Raw genomic sequence first — 22527 nt, forward strand, 5'->3', positions numbered from 1 at the left:
AGAAACACTGAGTGTGAGCTGGGGAGGGGCAGAGAAAGAGGGAGACACAGAATCCAAAGCAGGCTCTAGGCTCTGAGCTGTCAGCACATCATGACCTAAGCCAAAGTCGGAAGCCTAACCGACTGAGCCACCAAGGCGCCCCTGTTGTTTGTTTGTTTGTTTGTTTGTTTAAAGTAGGCTCCATGTCCAAGGTAGGGCTTGAACTCATGATCCTGAGATCAAGAGTCGCATGATCTACTGACTGAGCCAGCTAGGGACCCCACATTTTAGCTTTATTAATTAGCAATAAAGGATGTGGCATAAGTAGTAAAGCATTAATCAGTAAATGGCACACATATGACACAATGAGTAAACAAATAATTCAAAATAATTAGCATTTATTCCCTGAATGTGTTGCTGCCATTGCAAATAAGTTTTAAAAATCGTGCTTAATTTTCAATTGTTTTCTTCCCTTTAATTGCATCTGCCACCTGCTCTTAATTGGAAACAAATTAAACCCTGAAGGCAGCATCCAAAAGTAAGAAGACTAAGCAGATTTCACCTCTGGGCAAAAATTATACAACAGCTTCCCCCATCTTCAAAAAGGGTGAATCAATCTTTTCCAGAAGTGACAGACTATTTTCTGTTTCAGTAGCATGCCCCAGGAAGTGACAGGGTGATGCTAAGGATGTAACAACCAACTCCCTCCAGGATGCTGGGCTGCATAAACTACAGGAAGTTCTTGTCTCCTTGGAGTTCTATGCCAGTGCTGTCCAATGTAAATATAATGCAAGCCACGGATTTAGATTTTCTAGTACCCACATTAAAAAAGTAAAAAAAAAAAAAAAAAGGTAAAATTTTGGTAAAATATTCTATTTGGCCCAATATATTCCAAAACCTGTAATCAATTCAACCTGTATCATTTCAACCTGTAATCAATATTAAACAATTAACAATGAGATAGTTGACATTCTTTGGTTCTGTATTAGTTACCTACTGCAGTACAATAAATTACTACAAACTTAGCAGTTTACCAGAACACATTATCTCATAATTTCTGTAGGTCAGAAAATCTGTGCCTAACTTAGTGGGTCCTCTGCTTTAAGATCTCTTATGACACTGCAATCCAGATGTCAGCCAGGACTGGGGTCTCATGTGAGGCTTGAATGGGGATGTATCCACTTCCGGGCTCACAAAATTATTGGCAGGATTTAGTTCCTTGTGGGCTACCAGACTCAGGGGCTCATCTTGCTGCTGGCTGCCAGCTGGAGGTTTTCCTGAGTTCCTCGCCAGACAGGTCTCTCCAAAGGGTGGGTTACTTCACCAAAGCCAGCAAAGGAGAGTTAACAGAAATAGTCTGCTAGCAAGATGGAAATTACAATCTATGTAACATAATTGTGGAAGTGACATCCCATCACTTTTGCCATATTCTGTTAGAAGGAAGATACAGGCCCTTCCCACATTCAAAGAAGAGGGGATTCCATACAGATGCGAAGCAAGGGTTATTGAGAGCTATCTTAGAATCTACTACATTTTTGAGATGCACTGTGTATTTTACACTTAGAATACATCTCAAGTCAGATCAGTCACATTTCAAGTTCTCAGTAGCCGCTTACTAGTGGCCACCATATTGGACATCGCTTTTCTTTCTTTTTTTTTGGGGGGGGTGTGGGGGTAGACATCACTTTTCTGTAACAACTACACCCAGAGATATAAGAATTACAGGGTACTCAGACACTGGTGTAAGCAATCATGAGTTTGTATAGAGAATTCAAACACAAAGATAGAGAAGGTTAAAAATATTTTGTTATTGTTTTCAATAGGCAAAGAATTTATTACTATCATTTAAATCTGGATTGTCTGGGGCAAAGCTACCATCTGTGGGATTGTGATTCCACGCCTCTAAGTCAGAATCCGGCCCAAGCAGAATTGATAACCCGCAGTGCTGGGGGACTTCTGTTGGCCAGGGATAGCGGGTGCCCAGCCATCCCTCCCGGGTGTGCCCCATCATGATCAATGCAGAGAGCCCCTCCACCCGGGAAAGGGGAGCAGCTGGAAGGGGGCCACCCCCTCACCTGCCAGGCAACAGGGGGTTTGTGGGGAGCCTGGTGCTAAGCCATGCATAGAAGACCTGCTTCTGGGCAGAAGGGGTTTCCTACATAGCAGAGCAGCTCCCTCGCTGTGATCTATTGAAAGTCAGCCCTGGACACAAGGGTTTGTAAGAAAGAATAATAAGGAAAATTAAAAACAAAAGAAAAAAATAAAAGAAAAAACAAATCTGGATCCTCAAAGCAAGTAGAGGCTAGAAAATAGGTTTTGCATTTGTTTTTACAACTTTATCCTTCACACTTGCCCTGGCTTATTGGGAAAGTCCTATCGGCAGAGAGAATTAAAGGCAATTTACAGAAGGGTTAGGTGATCATAATACCAGAGGGCTCCCAGGAAGATATCTTGGTAAGTAATCTTATATTCTTGCCCTCAGCTCCTAGCAGGAGACCACTTTAGCCAGTCAAAACAAAGACCCCATCCTTTCCTTGCATGACATTTTACCAGAGCAGGAGGCTCAAAGGAAGGTGGAAGATGGGAGTATTTTCCAAGAAACTCTCCAGTTTCTCACTTGACCGCTGCATGAAGAGGATCCGTTCCCTGTTAAATTAATTAAAGGAGTCCGTTAAACTGAGGTGGCTTTAATGCCTTGGCAGCCTACCACAAGCAAACCAAAACCTAAGCCTATTAAATGCCTCAAGGTTATGAAATTGAAATCTAAAGGCAACCAATCACAAACAGCCAATTAATCTTTCCCAAATGAGGCAACTGCTTAAACTATAATAGCCAATCAAATAATTTCCCTGCTTCTGCACCTGTTCTATATAAGTCTTGCCCCTAGCTCCTATCAGTGGAGCTCTCATCACTTCCGGTTTAGTGTTGCTCATTTGGAATGGATGTTTGCTCAACTAAATGCTTCATAATTTTAATGTGCCTTCATTTATTTTGTAACACCCCTGAGTGTGAGCTGCAGTCCAAAGAGTAGTCTACAGATGGACAGTTTCTTCACTAAAGCCCGGGCTTTCCACATTCAGACCAATGGGCTCACTCAGATCCTCCCCACTCTCTCTGTCCTACATAGCACTCAGTTCAAACATAAATTATATATGCAAACATGCATGTGCTTCAGTCGTTCACATGATATGTTCATGCACGTGTTCTCGTGCCTTCCCCTTTGTCACCTAAGGGCAGCCCCAAACCTGTCCCGGTGTTTTGCTAAAATTTCCAGTCCCATCTGCCTCCTTGAAGTTTCTCTCTGAATATTACCCTTTCGTTTTCAACTCAACCTATCAAATAGCAAATGTTAAATGTTAGGTGCTGGGTCATGGGCTAGTCAGCCCCATCAGGGGCTGGAGGCACTCCGCAGAACAGAAGCCCGGGACATCAAAGGCAAGCAATACATGGACCCTGTGAATTTCAAACATGTGGTTTAATCTTCTCAATGTACATAATCATATATAGAGGCATGAATTAATCAGCTATTTTCCCTTTTCAGATCCAAAAAAAAAAAAAAAATACCTTGACTCTGGGATGGGAGGTACTTTTCTGTTAGTGTGCCTCAGGCAGTCCAAGGTACCCCCTCAAACCGCCCCCCCCATCTCATAGCAAGACTATAGAGACATCCCCACTCCTGCTGAAATGGAACCAAGAAGCTTCCAAGTCATGGTTCCCCCGGTGACCATAACTGGTAGTACAAAAATCATGCCCTAAATCTATATCAGTGACTCATGCTCAGATGAAATATAAGATTCATAAAATATATATTGGAACCAGGGTGGAGAAATGATAGTGCCTAATTTGATTTTATGTGTCAGGTAGGTAGTGGGAAGGGCAGTGTACTTACAAAAACGTCCTCATTCATTAAATTCCTGTAGTAGAAAGAGTAACATCATTTTAAAATATGTGTAATACAGAGTATCATGATGTTATGACACCATCATTCTCCCCTACACACTCATCCATTACAAACAATCCTAAGAGGCCAAGGTCTCATTTATCACCTAAATCTGAGGTAATAGGTTTGTAATAAAGAAAATTCCAGACCCAGAGGGTTATAGGCTGTGTCTCCTCCAAAATTCATATTGTAGAAGAGGGAAAATATCTTTTTCCTCTATTGTTGTAAATTCTTGGCTAGGGCCCTTGGAACAAAATACAGATTAACAAGAGAAAAACAAAAAAAAAAGTTTTTTAAACATGTATACTTCATGTACACATGGGAGACACCCAAAGAAAAATCAGTAACACTCAAGGAGTTGGCTTAGAATTCAGGTTTAAATGGTATCTTCGACTAAGTATTTAAAAAAAAAAAAAAAAAAGGGTGTCAGGGAGACCAATTATGGGTAGGCACCTTCTCCATTGGCAAGAGTCTTGTGATTTAGAGACAACCTTCTCTTCCTCGTACAGAGAGGGAGACACCCTTACAACTGGGATTTCCTGTATAAATGTCAACTTCCCTTACAAAAGCCTAATTTCTACTCCATTTTCAGAGCTTCTCCTGTATCTGCTGTTTCTTAAAATAATCACCTCAAAATAATCTTTATGCCCAAGAGGCCTATTTTGGAGTGGAATATTCTGTCATTCTTCCATAAGCTGAAACGTAATCCCTAATTTGATGGTATTTGGAGATAGGGCCTTTGGGAGGTGATCAGATGAGGGATTAGTTTCCTCATGAAAGAGACTCCACAGAGCTCCCTCACCCCTTCTACCATGTGAGGACGCAGCAGGAGGGCTATCTACATATTAGGAAGCATCCTCACTAGACACATAGTGTCTAGTGTCTGCAGTTGCTTTGACTCTGAACTTCCCAGCCTCCAAAACTACGAAAAACAAATTTGTTTATAAACCGCAGCCTATGATATTGTCATAACAGCCCAAATGGACCAAGACACAGAGTGTAGACATATCCAGGCCTGCCCTTAGACCCAGGTCAGCGGGGTTTCTGGCCTGGGTGTTACTTAGCACCTGCGTACCTACTCTGATCAGGCCCCAGGGAAATGCTTCTCCAACCTCTCTTGTCCTTTGCTCTTGAGACAAAGGCACCTGAGTACAAATGCCAGGATGGCTAGTGGGTTGTGTCACTGCCAAAGTCAAAGACAGACGTTGCTTTGGGTTGTGGGAAGGCTATGAATGGCGCAAACAGGTGGGAGAGAAAGAAAACGAATTAACTTGTCAACCTTTCCTGAGATACTGTGAGTGCGCTAGGTTCTTGCATGACAGATCGTAATCTCCCAGGAGGCTGAAGGTCCATTTTCTTGTTTCATCTTCATGTTCTACTTTGTGGTTCTGGAGGTTCTCATGACTTAGGGTGGTATTCAACACAATTGCCCATAACTGCTAAGGAACATCTTGCGATATTAAATATAAATTTGCATACTTGTGAATTTGCTCTAACAGGCATGGAATGCATTTCCTTACACTGGACACCAAACACAAGAGTTTAAAGTGCTTTATTTTTACTAAACTATTCAATAGCATTTAAATTTTCAAAAAAATAAATTTAAAATGTCATCTTTATTTAAAGATTTTTTATTAAAATGTTGGTATTTGTTAATAATTTGCTGTTTACTTTTTAGTAGATAAAAGTCACTTAATTTCTATTGTTTATATCTATTTTAATAAGCACTTGAATGTAAGCATATTCAAACGGTATTTGGACACAATTATATTTCCTTTTTTTAAACGTTTATTTACTAATTTTGAGTGAGAGGCAGGGGCACCTGGGTGGCTCAGTTGGTTAGGTGTCCGACTTCAGCTCAAGTCATGATCTCACAGTTCATGAGTTCGAGCCCCGTAACAGGCTCTGTGCTGATAGATTAGAGCTTGGAGCCTGCTTGGGATTCTGTGTCTCCCTCTCTCTCTACCCCTCCCCTGCTCACACTGTTTCTCTCTCCCTCTCTTAAAAATAAATAAACATTAAAAAAATTATTTTTAATTATTTTGAAAGAGAGAGAGCATGAGCAGGGGAGGGGGAGGGGGAGAGGGAGAGGGAGAGAGAGAATCCCCAGCAGGCTCCACTCTGTCAGCGCAGAGCCCCATGTCGGGCTCAAACTCACGAACTGTGCTGTTCGTGACCTGAGCTGAAATCAAGAGTGGGATGTTTAAACAACTGAGCCACCCAGGCACCCCTCATTTTCTTAATCCCTTAGATCGTTGCCAAAAATCTTGATAACATAGTGATTTTGCTGAAGTAAAAGAAAAAGATCTACAGAAATATTTATGAATTATGTATGTCTCTTTTGGCCTTACCACAAAAATCAGTAGCTCATCAAAAGGACATTCAGATATGTGCAATCATCATTAGATTTAATTGTATTTCACCAACTTTCTGTCACATACAAGCTATTGCTTGAAACATGTTTTATTTTTTTTTTTTGTCATTATGAGGGTTTATTTATCAATGTAGAAAGATAAAGCAAATTTTACTTACCAGTTGTTAGCTTGATTTATAGTTTTTAAATACTTAGACGCTTGGAATGTGCCTCCATTTGTATGCTTGCCCTGCATGCCAGTGACCTAGGATGAATTAGGTGCCTGTTATTAATACATCAAAATTAAGAGCAGTATCCGCCTGGCACATTTACTCGCAATGAAACCCCTGTAGTCATTCAAATATAAGAGATGCCCTTTTAAAAATGAAGCTCTTCCTGAAAGTTCTCCATTTATAACACTGTCTTATGATAGGATGTCAGGGGCAGTAATAGATAGACCAAAGACATTTTTTGTAAAGTTATATGCAGAAAGGTCATATATCATAATGGAAAGAGAAAAATTTAGCAGGAGAAAGAAAGCAGATAAATTGAAGCAGACATTTTAACTGTTGTCGAAAGGACCATATCAATGAGCCCATAATAGATAGGAGGATGAGATTTTGTTAGACTTAACATCCAGGGAAATGAGAAATCATTCACTTCCAGGGACTTAGAAGCACTGTGGAAGGGCAGGTAAGAAGCAGCTGCTTGTTAAGAGAAAACAGGTGCAAACGTGCTCGGGAAGGGGCAGGAGCGAAGACGTGTTGAGTACTCACCATGTGCTAAGCCCAGTGTGAAGCACATAATGTACCTTGATACCTTCAACTGCATGAGCTGTCAGCCCTTTTCAAAAAATGTTTATTTATTTAGAGAGAGAGGGAGAAAGACAGAATGAGTGGGGAGTTGGCAGAGAGAGAAAGAGAGAATCCCAAGCAGGCTCCACACTCAGTGCAGAGCCTGACACAGGGCTCCATCTCATGACCACAAAATCATGACCTGAGCCAAAATCAAGAGTCAGCCCAGGCACCTAGGCTTTTTTTTTTTTTTTTTTTTTAAGTAAACTCTACATCCAATGTGGGGCTCAAGCTCACAACCCTGAGATCAAGAATATTCATGCTCTACTGACTGAGCCAGCCAGGTGCCCCCACCCACCAGCCTCTTTATTAGGATTTACTACATTAAAGCTGGACAAAGGGGACTACTTAAAATAAGTGCTCATGCCTAGAGGACAAAGTTCCAACTTGTTAGAAAGGCAGGTACCACCTGTGCCCACCTGGCCCTAATTACTCCCCCCCACCCCCCCACCCCATCCCAGCATATTGCATTTCTCACTGTCCCCAGCACAGCAGCCATTTCATGCCTCTGTGCCTTTGCATATGCTTTCCTGTAGCTGGGCGCCTCAGTCCACTGGCAAACTCCTACCCATGCTTCAAGCCTCAGCTCAAATATCACCCACTCTGAGAAGTCTTATCTAATTCTGCCAGGCCCAGCGAGTTTATTTCCTCTTTTTGCTTCTTTAAAGCGCTTCATATCATTATACATATTAAAACATACCATGCTGTATTACAATGATCTGTTCTTTCGTCTGTCTCTTCTGGACAGCAGCTTCTTACGGGCAAGGCAATATGCTAGTACCTATGCTATGTCCAAAATATGGTAGTGATGTAATAAAGGCACACCAACTGAAAGAATAACTGAGTGGACAAATATACACAGGTACTATATACCAAACAATGACATGTAAACGACAGACAGGTAAGCAACTAACTGAAATACCTCAGGGTATCTTACTTTTGTGTTAGTTCAGTCTGCTGGAGGTCGGAGCGTTACACTCTTTTTCTTGGCAATATCTTTTGAGACAAAGGAAACAAGCGACTGATTCAAACGACTTATGTAGGACATATATCAATTTACAACAACAATCACTTTAGACCAGTGCATCCAATAGAACATTCTGCAGTGATGGAAATATTCTGTATGGCAATTTCTGATAGGGTAGCTACTAGCCACATGCAGCTACTGAGCCCTTAAAAAGTGGCTAAGTGCAAATAAAAAACTGAATTTTGTTTTATTTATCTTGTGAGAGAGCACAAGCAAGGGAAGGGCAGAGAGAGCGGGGGACAGAGGATCCAAAGAGGGCTCTGCTCGGACTGTGTGACAGCAGTGAGCCCGACATAGGCCTCAAACTCACAAACCTCGAGATCATGACCTGAGCCGAAGTCAGACGCTCAACCAGGTGAGCCCCCCCCCCACCCCCCCGCCGGAACTGAATTTTTAAATTTTAATTAATTTAAGATAACTACATGTGGCTGGTAGCTACTATGTTGGACATCATTAACCCACAAGATAGTAGGAAAGTTCTACCTTATTATAATTTTCCTGTATAAAAAACAAAAACTCAGCCACTGGCAAACTGGGTAATCAAGAACCTTCCTTAACCATTCCGTATCTCATTTCATTCATCTATCAACTCATCGGGAGAACTAGAGAAGACTGACAGCTCAAAGCTCCAGGAATGTACACTTCTGGGCTCAGCCCTTTTTTTGCCACAGCAAGCCCTCTGGAGGGGCAGCTGAAGGGAACACCCCTTTACCCTTCCCAAAGTGGGAGGCCAGACGGATGTTTGGGCACCCGTGCCCGTGGGTTCCGTGGGTTTCCTCCACAGAATTATAGATGATAGGTTCACGTCAAACTATGTGTCAAAGGATCACACCTAAGGTCTCTGGGGGAAATCCTAGGTGCTAAATCTTATAGAAGAATGGAAAAAGGTCTCACTGGTTCAAAGCAATGCATCTTCAAGCCCTTTCAGTTCTTTAGTTGGGGCAATCTGGGCTAGCCTCCTTCATCAGGGATAAACCACTCAGCTTCTTTCCCTTAGGCTTTTTTGTGCCTGGAGAGAATGAGGCTTATAAAGCCTGCTGGGCTTCTAAATGAAGCCTGATTATCTAATTTTCACCTGCAGAAAGAAAGCGGTTTTGCAATCTCTCATCTCCAAGGAGAGAAAACGCCAAATCCCCTCTCCTGGTTCTCTGAGGGCTCACGTAGGCATAATAGCTTGGAAAGATCTAATCAGTCCCTTTTTTCTTAAAAGGGATGTTGGGTGTGTGGTAAGGGGGACAATGACCAAGACACTGACACCATGAGGATGGAGAGAAATAGAGATGGAGAGTGGGGGGAGGGGCACAGCTATTGTAGCTCTAGGCCTGGGCTTCTCAAACTTGAGTTGAGTATCACAATCACCAGGAAGGCTTGTTAAAACAGATTCCTAAGTAAGCAGTGTGGAGGTTCCTCAGAAAATTAAAAATAGACCTACCCTGTGACCCAGCAATAGCACTGCTAGGAATTTATCCAAGGGATACAGGAGTACTGATGCATAGGGGCACTTGTACCCCAATGTTTATAGCAGCACTTTCAACAACAGCCAAATTATGGAAAGAGCCTAAAATGTCCATCAACTGATGAATGGATAAAGAAATTGTGGTTTATATACACAATGGAGTACTATGTGGCAATGAGAAAGAATGAAATATGGCCCTTTGTAGCAACGTGGATGGAACTGGAGAGTGTGATGCTAAGTGAAATAAGCCATACAGAGAAAGACAGATAGTTTCACTCTTATGTGGATCCTGAGAAACGTAACAGAAACCCATGGGGGAAGGGAAGGAAAAAAAAAAAAAAGAGGTTAGAGTGGGAGAGAGCCAAAGCATGAGACTGTGAAAAACTGAGAACAAACTGAGGGTTGATGGGGGGTGGGAGGGAGGGCAGGGTGGGTGATGGGTATTGAGGAGGGCACCTTTTGGGATGAGCACTGGGTGTTGTATGGAAACCAATTTGACAGTAAATTTCATATATTAAAAAATAAAAAAAAACAAAAAAAACAAAAAAAAACAGATTCCTAAGTGATGCCAGGGCAGATAATGATCCCGCTATCACACTTTGAAAACCACTGCTGCAAGTCACTGCTTCAGCCCTTAGCTATTTTTCTTGTAGTTGCTTACAGAGTTCCAGTCAACTCCTCAAAATGAAAAGCTGTGTAAGTGTGTGTGCTTACAGACAGGGGGCTCAGTTGTTTCCCCATCATCCTCCCGCCAGCCTCCACTTCCGCCCAGACCAATGCGCAGCGATGCAGACTGGATGCACGGTGGCTGCTGCTGGTAGCACGGTCCAGTGGGAACGTCTGGAAGATCTTTCAGGTGATTCCAGTCACGTGGCCAGCACCCTTGGCTGCAGAGCATGCTGGCCAAGAGCATACTTGGCACAGGGGGACTGCTTTCTCCTCAGAGGATTGGAGCCCTCCCGCAGAACACTTGTTTTCCCACCATCTCTTGTCAAAAAAAGAAGAAAATTCATAAATGTGTAAGGGATTTTGACAAAGGTCTGCCGTGGCCTCGTGCAGGACGGAAGGCTTAGGGAAGGATGGCTAAACTGTCCAGTTTACTGAAGGGTGTCAGAGAGATACCCTGTCCATGAGCAAAAATCCGGAGCTCATATTTTCTTTTTCTTTCTTCTCTTTCTTTCTTTCTTTTTCTTTTTTTGTTAACATTTACATATTACTTACCACATGTCATGCACTGTCCTAAATACTTTACATATATTAATTCATTTAATCCTCAACATCCTTAAGGTAGATATACTTTTTAAAAACTTTTTTTTTTAACATTTATTTATTTTTGAAAGACAGAGCATGAATGAGGGAAAGGCAGAGAGAGAAGGAGACACAGAATCCGAAGCAGGCTCCAGGGTCTGAGCTGCCAGCACAGAGCCCAACGTGGCGTTCGAACCCACGAACCGTGAGATCATGACCTGAGCCAAAGTCAGATGTTTAACCGACTGAGCCACCCAGGAGACCCATTAGATAGGTATACTGTTATTCCCATTTTACAGCTATGGAAACTGAGGCATGGGGTTAAATGACATGGCCAAAGTCACCCTGCTAATAAGTCGTAGAGCCAAGATTTGAATCCAAGGCCATGTCATTTCTGATTTGTTTCCACCAATGGCCAATCTTGTGCATGTTACGTTGGTAATTACCATCACCTGTTTCACTGAATCCCATTTTCTGACTTTGTTCTCACATTACCAGAGTATACCCCATTCACTGACCAACATGCAAAGCTCTGGCTCCTGCTTTTCAGAGTTAAAAAAAAAAGAGAGAGAGACTCAAGCATTAAGTAAAGGGAAGATAGGGATAGCATTTCCTCACTGTGAAAAACTCAGATCTATAATTTCTAAGAAGGTGTGTCTTAGTGTGATACCCAAAGGGAAGGCAGAGCAGATGCTGGGACCACGTGATGCCAGAGGACAAGACTACAGCAGCTCAAAAACAAAACTGTTCTGGGGGACACATGGCATTAACAGCATGCACTCTGGAACATCTGAGTTTGAGATTCTTCAAACAGCAATAGCCTTATTTCTTTGTATGACAGTGAAAACTGCCTGACAGTGAATTAGTGAATTTAGCTTGGCTCTTTGTAATAATTGATTCTTTCAGCTTTGCTTCTGACTCCCCTTTTCAGTCATTTTCCCTCAGCTGTTAAAAAAAGGAAACAAAGCAGAGCGCCTGGATGGCTCAGTAGATTAAGCCTCCAGCTTCGGCTCAGGTCATGATCTTGCGGTTTAGGAGTTCAAGACTTGCACTGGGCTCTTCACTGACAGCACAGAGCCTGCTTTAGATCCTCTGTCTCCCTCTCTGCTCTTCCCCTGCTCGCTCACTCTCAAAAATAAGTAAGCATTAAAAAAATTTTAAAAACTTTTTAAAAAGGAAACAAAGCCCATTTACTAGTGTGCCAAAGCATTGGAAACACCACTGATCTTCCCCTTTAGACTGAAAGCAAAGAAAAGGCTTTTTTCACAGTCAGACTTGAATGGCTTCTCAAAAGTTCAACATTAAGTTAGTTAGTAGCATTCAATGTTACGGTTACTAACATATGACACAATTACTTATGGTGGCTCTTTAATTTTCTCCAATTTTTTTTTTTTTTGTCCCTTAGTATAAAAAGGAACTTTTATGACCATGCCATAAGATCTGCTTCTATTCAAGCTCTAATTATACAGGATTGAGCCATATGAAATTGCTATCTTTGTAGGTTAAGGGGCATCTGGGTGGTTCAGTCAGTTAACTGTCTGACTTTGGCTTGGGTCATGATCTTGCGGTCCGCGGGTTCGAGCCCCATGTCACACTCTGTGCTGACAGCTTGGAGCCTGGAGCTTGCTTTGGATTCTGTGTCTCCCTCTCTCTCTGACCCTTCTCAGCTTATGTCTCTCTCTCTCAAAAAAAAAAAAAAAAAAAAAAATTATTAAAAAAAAAAAGAAATTGCTATCTTTGTAGGTTAAAAATGATCAAATATCAGCAATCTCATATGGTTTAACCTAATATAAATACACATGATAATATCTGCCATGTGCAACATTATACTAAATGAGATAAGCCAAACAGAGAAGGAAAAGTATACAATCTCACTTGTACAGGAATATAAAAAAGTCAAACATATAGCATAGAAGCAGAGAGTATAACAGTGGTTACCAGGAGCAGGAAGGTGGGGAAATGGGGAGATATTCAGAACAAAGTTGCAGTTATGTATAATGAATAAGTCTAGAGAGCTAATGTACAGCATGATGACCATAATTAATAATACTGTATTGAATAATGGGAATTTACTGCAAAAGGTGCTGTCCTCACACACACAGAAATAGTAACCATGTGAGGAGATGATGTGTGAATTAGCTTGACTGTAGTCATCATTTCATTAGGTATATTGCATCTTCATGCTGTGCACTTCATTTTTGTGTGTTGTACACTTTAGATACAATTTTTATTTTAAAATAAAATTCTTAAAAATACGTGACTTTTTTAAGATTAAATAAATACATATGATCTATAAGTCAATACAATCCTCTTTCATTTTTCCTGGTCATTGTAACAATAACAGAAAATTCTCTAAAGGTTTGTAGTTACCGATATAATATGCATCTAATACAGATCTTAGGAATTGTGGGATAGCAGAGAATAAGTGGTGGCAAGGGAGGGGCACCTGGGTGACTCAGTCACTTGAGCGTCTGACTCTTGATTTTGGCTCAGGTCATGATCTCATGGTTCGTGGGATCAAGGCCCGCGTTGAGCTCTGTACTGACAGTGCAGAACCTGCTTGGAATTCTCTCTCTCTCTCACTCTCTGCCCCTCTCCTCGCCCCACTCATGCTCTCTCTCTTTCTTCCTCTCAAATAAACTTTTTTTAAAATGGTGGCAAGGGAGTGTTCATAGAAAATTAGAACAAATTATAGATTCAGAGCTTGAACATAATTACACAAAACATGAATAGCTGCCCCTGTTATTCCAAAACACATGTTCAAAGAACTGAGGGTACTCTTGGCCAGAGAACTTGTCCTTTTCATTTTACTTACTAGTAAGCTATAATTTTTGGTTTGTCCTTCAGGCTAGAGTAGAGAACAAATACGAAACACGTTTATTTAAAAAACTGCCATGTCCCCCAATATAATCTTGGTACTTAAGTGTATTTGTGGTGGGCTGATAGTATTTCTCTCCGGTTTCATGTTCTCTATGACTTGCTTCCTTGCATGTTATTGGCACTTTCATCATCCCTATTGGCTCTAAGATCCTTTCAAAGGGGAAAATTACTAGGTTTGTGCAACTTTGAGGGAATAAGTCATAACTAAAATATGCAATACATGTGCTTGATGTTATAGGCAGAAGGAAAGAAGCCAGCAGTATTCTTACCATAGGGGTCTATATTTAGATATTTAGTAAGCATTCAACACATTGAATTTATCCTCCATAAATCAATCTAGACCAGTAATCCCAACTGTGGTCCAAAGAATGCTAAAATTGAAAATACTTGTGGGATACAGTTAAGCCAGTCCTTAGAGGAAAATGTATACCTTTAAATGCTTGTATGAGAAAACAAGAGAAGCTAAAAGTTGTTGACCTAAGCATCTAGCTAAAGAAATTAGAAAAAATACAACAACAACAACAACAAAGTAAGAAAAGAAAAAAAAAATACAACAAAGTAAACACAAAGAAAGTAGAAGGAAGTGATAAAGAAAAAATAAATCAATTAACTAGAAAACACAAATATAATCAAAGGAACTTCTTAAAAGCCAAAAGTTGGGTATTTAAAAACACTATTAGAATTGACAACCTCTGAAAAGATGGATTAAGGAAAAGAAAAAAATAAAGAAGATAGGTGTAAATAAATAACATTTTACAAGATAAAATATTATAAGCAATTGTATGCCATTTAATTAGGAAACATATAATGAAATAATTCATGGAAAATTTAACTTAAAACTAATTTAAGAAGAAATAAAATGTTTGGGCAGTCCTATTTTTAAAAAATAATGTAATCAGTAGGTTAAAATATCTTCACACACACAGGCCAAGATATACAGATATAATCTTCCAGACTTTAAAGAACCAAAGTTATTCCAATCTTATACAAATTCTTCCAGTTATAAAAAGAGAGGCAACATTCTCTTACCCACTTAATGCAGCTGATATATTTGAGACTCTAAAGCTATACAAGGACAGTATAAGAAAGGAAAAATAAGAGACTAATCTTGCCCATAAACATAGACACAAAAATACTAAGCAAAATATTAGCAAACAAAATTCATAAGAGTGTCAAGAGTGGACCAAAATATACAACTCAATTATGTTGTTTGCAAGAACCCCAGTTTATTTATTTATTTTTATTATTTTTTAAAAAGATTTTTAAGTAATCCCCACACCCAATGTGGGACGTGAACTGACAACCCTGAGGTCAAGAGTCACTTGCTCCATTGACTGAGCACCCCAGGCACCCCAAGAAACTTTAAAAATAAATAAATAAATAAATAAATAAATAAATAAATAAATAAATATTTCATAAGGGAATTTTTTTTAATGACCAAGTTGGGTTTATACAAGAATGGTTTAATATTAGGTTTAATATTAGAAAATCCAGGGGCTCCTGGGTGGCTCAGTTGGTTGAGCGTCCAACTTTGGGTCAGGTCACGATCTCACAATTCAAGAGTTAAAGCCCACATCGGGCTCTGTGCTAACAGCTTGGAGCCTGGAGCCCACTTCAGATTCTGTGTCTTCCTCTCTCTCTGCCCCTACCCCACTTGTGCGCTCTCTCTCTCTCTCTCTCTCTCAAAAATGACTAAATATTAAAAAAAAAAAGAAAGAAAGAAAATCCATGCACACAGTTTATCACATTAACATATTAAAGGAGAAAAACCGTGTGATCTTCCCAATACATGCAGAAATGGTATTTGAGGGGCATCTGGCTAGCTCAGTTGGTAGAGTATGTGACTCTTGATCTCTGGGTTGTAAACTCAAGTCCCACGTTGGGTGCAGAGATTACTTAAAAATAAAGTCTTAAGAAAAAAAAAAGATAAATTATTGAAAAACATTAAAGAAGCTCTAAACAAAAGGGAACATATGTCATATTCATTTTAGTTTAGTTTAGTTATTTATTTTTATTTTAGAGAGAGAAAGTACGTGTGAGCAGGGGAGAGGCAGAGGGAAAGAGAGAAAGAGTCTCAAGCAGGAGTGGCGCCTGGGTGACAGTTAAGGGTCCAACTTTGGCTAAGGTCATGGACTGCAAGTTTTTTTTTTCAAAAAAAAAGATGAAATTGAATTCTTCCCTCACACCACACATAAAAAAATTTGAGTCCCACATCAGGCAGCCGGCACTGCAGAGACTGCTTTGGGTCCTCTGTATCCCTCTCTCTCTGCCCCTTCCCCCACTCACTCTCTCTCAAAAATAAACAAACATAAAAAAAAAAAAAAATCTCAAGCAGGTTCTACTCCCAGTGTAGAGCCCAATGCAGGGCTTAATCCTGTGACCGAGATCATGACCTGAGCTGAAATCGAGTCAGACGCTCAACTGACTGAGATACCCAAGCACCCCTGTCATGTTCATTTTAATGGAAAACTCAAGATTATAAAAATACTGACTAGTTATAAACTAACTCAAATTGAAGAAGTCAGATAAGGTAGTGTTCAAAGATAAAGTGAGGCATATTAAAAATTTGTACAGTTTATTTGAGCAAAAATTGATGTGAATCAGACAACACCAAAATGCAAGTGGTTATAAACACTCCATTGACAGTAGCTCAGGGAAAGACTTGTAGAGGAAATGGAGATGCAAAGTAAGGAAATAACTGATGGGGTATAGCTTAAAGCCTAGTTGGCTGTTGGTGACTGGTTGTCCTTAGTGTTTTGATTTCATAACCATGAGGCATTTACAGACTTAGATTTTGTTTTGCTCATGTAAGCTGCAATGGCATTAGACCCAAATGGCCTCTCCATTTAATTAATCTAACAGTAAGTGATGCAGTACAGGGCAGGGGGGAAGGGAGGAATTATCCTACCAAATATCAAAACTTATCACACAGCTATTATATTCAGATTGTAGAAAAAGGAAAAAAAAAAAGATCGCGTAGTATTGGTAGAGAGACCAATAGAATGTAACAGAGAACTTACCAACACACACATACACACATAAATACTTGACATATGACAGAGGTGTCATTCAGGTCACTGATAAAAGACTATCTAGATAACTGGTAATCTTTATGGGGGGAAAAAAAGATGAAATTGAATTCTTCCCTGACACCACACATAAAAAAATTCCAAATGGAATAGGCTTAAATATGGAAGATAAAACTCTAGAACATTGGAAGAAATTTTAAGAGGACACTTTCATGACTTTCAACATTGGGAAAGACTTCTTTTTCTTTTTTTTTTTTTTAGAAAAAAATTTTTATTATTTTTTTGGGGGGAAGCTCTGTGCCCAATGTGGGGCTTTAACTCACGACCCCGAGATCAAGAGTTGTACATGCCACAAACTGAGCCAGCCAGGTGGCCTGGGAAAGATGTCTTAAACAAAAACTACAATGTGTTAACCATTAATAATAAGACTGATAGATTCATCAGAGTATGCCACCTCAAAATGTGCCACTTTGACATAAGCGTTATTTTGGTCAGAAGGCAACTGAGAAATAGCAGACACAGGCAAAGCTTTCCACCCTCCTGCTTTCTGCCTAAAAACAGGGTATAAATTTTCCTTTATTAATGCACTCCCCTTCTCTTCTCCCATACCAGGAAAAAGAGAACTGTCAGAGACACTCTTATCACCCCAAGACTGCATGAGACTAAGTCTGTATAACGGACATTACCAAAATAACCCTTCTCTTCCATTAGTTTCCCCCATGTGTTTCCCTTCCTACAATTTACCACCCCTAGAAGCCCAATGCCATTTTCCTTCTCTACAACTTACCGCCCTTTGTTAAGATGGTGTATGATCCCTTGATTTCTAACCTTTGAGCTGCTCATCACTGAGTTCTACTGTGTGCATGCACTTTGCACACATAAACTCTAGGTTTTTTCTCCTATTAATCTGTCTTTTGTAACTTTAATTTGCAAGATCCCAGTTACTGAACATAAGAGGATAAAGGAAAGAAGTTTTTTTCCTCCCCTATAATTAAATTAAGAATAAGAAGTTCTTGGGGGCGCCTGTCTGGCTTAGTCAGGGGAGCATACAACTCTTGATCTCAGGGTTGTAAATTTGAGCCTCAAGTTGGGTGTAGAGATCACTTAAAAATCACAACCTTTAAAAAAAAAACTGGACAAAGCAGATGAAGAGGAAACAAAAATTGCTAACAAGCAAGTGAAAAAATGCTCAACTTCATGAGTAATCTGAGAAATGCAGATTCACAGCACAACAAGATACCCTTCCACACCACTAGATTAGTAAAAATTAAGCAGCATGACAGTGTAAAGATGTACTTGCTGGCAAGAATATGAGCCAAATGGAAAGTCTCACATACTGCTTGGTCAAATAATCATTTTGGAAAACAGTTTGGCTTATCTTATAAGGCTGGGCACATGCATACTCAAAATTACAGTAATTTTACTCCTTAATTGATACCCTCTGAGAAATTTTGGCTTAAATATATTTGAAAGATAGTTCCAGTATAGTAAAAAACATTGATGTATATATATAGTATGTGTATATATATATATATATATATATATATATATATGATAGTATATAATATAAATAATATAACATATAACATATACCATATAATTATTATATATACTCTATATAACATATAATTATTATATTGATATAATATATACTATATATATAACTATATTATATATGTGTATATACATATAGTCAAAACAAAAACAAGGGCGCCTGGGTGGCTCAGTCAGTTAAGCATCCAGCTCTTGATTTCAGCTCAGTTCATGATCTCATAGTTCATGAGATTGAGCCCCACATCCAGCTCTGCACTGACAGCACGGAGCCTGCTTGGGATTCTCTCTCTCCCTCTCTCTGCCCCTCCCCTGCTTGTACACACTTGCTCTCTCACTCTCTCAAAAATAAATAACCTAAAAAAATTAAACACATACATACATATATATGTTAAGCTATATATATGTGTATATATAATGTATATAATATATGTTATATATGTATATATAATGTATATAATATATATGTTATATATATGTTAAATTAAATACACACACACACACACACACACACACAAACATACATACACATAGGCAGGTCAGCTGCAAGTTTTAAAGATGCCACCCAAAGGAAAAAGTGGTTCTGGGAAAGGTGGGGAGGGGAAGCAGCCTCTGGGAGTGGCCATTCTGACAAGAAGGCTCAGGGTCCCAAAGGTGGTGGCAGTGCAGTAAAGGTCAGACACGTTCTATATGACAAACATGCAAAATCATGGAAGCCGAGGAAAAATTAAAGTCTGGAAAGAGATTCAGTGAAGTGGCTGCACAGTATCGCTGAGATAAAGCCAAGCAGGGGGGTGACACCGGTTGGATGACCAGAGGTTCCATGGTGGAACCATTTCAAGAAGCAGTATTTGCCTTGCCTGAAAGTGGGCTGGATAAGCCTGTGTTTATGGACCCTCCGATTAAAACAAAATTTGGATATCATATTATGATTGAAGGGAGAAAATAAAATTGTACAAAAGACTGAAAAAGTATACATATTGGCAAAAAAATAAAATTGTTAAAAAAAGACAAAATAAAATCATTTTTCTTCTGAAAGAAAAAAACAATAAATTATGGTATGCCTACACTATGGAATATTACGAGCAGTAAAAGAAACAGATGAACTATAACTCACCAGCTACAGATAACTGAATCTTAGAACTCTATCTTTGAGTGAAAGCCTGAGTTATCAACAGAAACTGTACTGATGACTTACAGTCATCATCGGTATGACCTATAACATGACATCATTTATACACATTTCAAGAACAAAATAAGCCAATATATTATTTAGGGAAACGTGCATGTGATTTTTTTTTAAACTATAAGAATGCAAGGGCATCCATCATAAACGCAAATTGGGAGCATGATTAAACTGGCAAATTAAAGAAGAGAAAAATCTGGGGTGCCTGGGTGGCTTAGTAGGTTGAGCGTCCGACTTCAGCTCAGGTCATGATCTCGCGGTTTGTGGGTTCTAGCCCTGCGTCAGGCTCTGGCTGATGGCTTAGAGCCTGGAGACTGCTTTGGATTCTATATCTCCTTCTCTCTCTGCCCCTCCCCCACTTGTGCAGGAGTGCATGTGTGCTCTCTCTCTCTCTCTCTCTCTCAAAAATAGATAAATATAAAAAATAAAAAAATAAAGAAGAGAAAAATCTGAATAGTCAACAAATATATAAAAAAATACTCAATCTCACTACCATCAGGGAAAGTTTAAAATTAAAACAAGGTGTATTCTCCATCCATACAACTGACAATATTTAAAAATCTGATAATATGAACTATTAAGAAGAATGGGGGGAAATATGGCTTTCATGAGCTTGTGCAAATGTAAATTAGTAATGTGAATGTAAACTAGGCCATTTTTAGTAAGACTGAAGAAAAACACACTTACACTAGGTCCCAGAGATTCCTATTCTAAGTAAACACCCCAGAGAAACTTTCACACAGTGATATACTCCCTACCCCAAGAAGTGCCCATGGCTGCAGTGTTTGACAGAACCTAATTGTTCTTTAGGAAGGAAACAAATAAACTGTGAATAATTTATATATGAATGGTATGAAGAAGCCCAAAAGTATGTATAAACATGGGATGAATCTTGAAAATAAAATGAAGTGAAAAAAAGTATCACATTATATCTATTAATTTTTAAAATAAAAAATGTCATATATCTCATGTATGTGAGATAAGAACTTGTGACTTGTGTGTATTGTTTGCATGTAGACAGGAATGATCTGGAAGAGTGAGAAAGGTTGATGATTCAGGAAAGAGCAGAGCCTAAAGAATGAGCGCCTCGAGAAGGTGCAGAGTGAAGGGGCGGGGCTTTGTAATGGATTGTTCCCTTTTTTTGTTTTTAGAAAGTTTTTTTTTTAAGTTTTATTTATTTATTTGAGGGTAGGGGAGAAGAAGAGAGAGTGGGAGAGAGAGCACTGTCAGCGCAGAGCCCAACCCAACCTGGGGCTCCATCTCACCGTGAGATCACAACCTGAGCCAAACTCAAGAGTTGGACACTTAACTGACTGAGCCACCCAGGCACCCCACGTAATGGATTGTTCTTAAAATATATTTGGTGACTAACCTTGAGGTTTGGGATATGCAAGGTGAGGCAGTGGAAAGGCGACTTTCTGCTCCAGCTCATTTGTCTCAACTTAAACAAATAAATAAGCAGTAAATAAGTTGGAAGAGAAGTTATAAGAAAATCCAGCCCATAATAACAATGTTTAGAGTGAGGCTGCTCCTCCTGCATTAAAAAAATAACTTTAAATTCATCTACGGGCCCCAAACAAAGGCACCATCTGATTTACTCATCTCTTTATGTAAGATTAAGTATTAGAGCTAAATTAAAATTCTCCTTTGTGATTTGAAGTAGTGTATCACTGTTGACTGATGGGAACCTAATCCACCCCAAGGTCTAACCTCATGAAAACTACCATCCCTGTAAAGCACTACAGCAGGAGCTCCTGCCCAGGGGGAAAAAGAATAGGATGTTTCTTTTCTTCTTTTTTCTTTTCTTTTCTTTTTTTTTTTCTTTCTTTGTTTAAGTAGGCTCCACACCCAAAGCTGGGCTTGAACTCACCACCTTGAGATCTCAAGAGTCACATGCCCTACTGACTGAGCCAGCCAGGTGCCCCAAGAATTGGGTGTTTCTGTGAAAAAAATTACAAATCACAAATATGTGTATCTCCCAACCCCCACATACTACTTACTTGTTAATCTCACAGCAGTTTTTTTATATTAATTAGCATTTTATGTTAAATACTAACTTGATTCATCTAATGAAATGTTTCTTTTTTAAAGGCCAGTGGCCAAGTTGATTCTATGTAACCCATTATCACTGTATTCTTTTATCTCCTCCTATAATCATGCATAATCATACAGTAATTTTGTCAGTTTATAATAATACTGATTAACCCCTATTACTGGCAGATTTAACAATTTATCTGTAATCTTCTACAAATGACTTAAACTAGAAAATGCAACTATATATCACCCAAAATGTCAACATTATAAACTGAATTGATAGATGTATGAAGTTGTATCATTTCAACATTTGACACAATTGTAACTGCTTTTTCTTATTGCTCAAATGCAACCAAACAGCCACTGTGAATCAGTGAGGAAGCAGTAGAATTTATAGTGTAAGAAACCTAGAGCTGGTGAGGAAGGGAAAGAGAAGGGAGGATGATCCGAAAACAAGGGGGAAAAACTTACTATTTTTAATTTAACAGAGTATGTATCCCCATAACATTAATGTGTCCACATGTAAAACAGGCTGTCCCTTGGAAGTTCTTTAGTTTCTGGTTCATCTTTTTGCATCGCAAAAGAGCTGTTTCTACAAGGCCCACGGCTAAGCAGTATTTTCAGACTTTTTTTTTTTTCCATCTAATCACCTACTGCATGACAGGTAAGCCTGACAGTTATGACCAGTTACCTTTTAATCACTTTAGTCTTGAAAAGATGTTCTGAACTTACCTTACTTTATCAGTAAATTTTGGAGGGTACTTACATTTTTCTGGAGACAACGTTATATCTCTCAAAGATGTTCAAAGGGGTTTGTGACCGCAGAAAATCCAAAGACACTACATTAAGATAAGCTCTCTTTTCGGGCCACGTGAAAATAAACACGCGGCGCTGCCTCCTCGGCTCCACTCTGCCCGGCCTGTTCTCCGCGCAGTCCGCCGAAGAGCGACCTCCAGCAGGGGTCGCTGCGCCGCCGCCGCCGCTCCCGTG

At 39.5% G+C, this 22527-nt stretch overlaps 1 long non-coding RNA gene and 1 pseudogene across 3 annotated transcripts; one reads left to right on the plus strand and one right to left on the minus strand.

Annotated features, from left to right (window-relative positions):
• Positions 1-207: 207 nt before the first annotated feature.
• Positions 208-22485, minus strand: LOC102967870. Of its 3 annotated transcripts, none has more exons than XR_006217778.1 (4): positions 22304-22485; positions 6452-6537; positions 3869-3893; positions 208-2625 (listed from the first exon to the last, which is right to left on the minus strand). It is a non-coding gene; the product is annotated as an uncharacterized LOC102967870 (long non-coding RNA). The 3 variants fall into 3 exon arrangements; XR_006217779.1 differs by lacking the exon at positions 22304-22485 and adding an exon at positions 8064-8369; XR_006217777.1 differs by lacking the exon at positions 22304-22485 and having other exon boundaries at positions 6452-7176.
• LOC122238702 lies at positions 18821-19266 on the plus strand (annotated as a pseudogene).
• Positions 22486-22527: the final 42 nt, after the last annotated feature.

Source organism: Panthera tigris, chromosome B2 (genome assembly GCF_018350195.1).
Source record: "Panthera tigris isolate Pti1 chromosome B2, P.tigris_Pti1_mat1.1, whole genome shotgun sequence".
Taxonomy (NCBI): domain Eukaryota; kingdom Metazoa; phylum Chordata; class Mammalia; order Carnivora; family Felidae; genus Panthera; species Panthera tigris.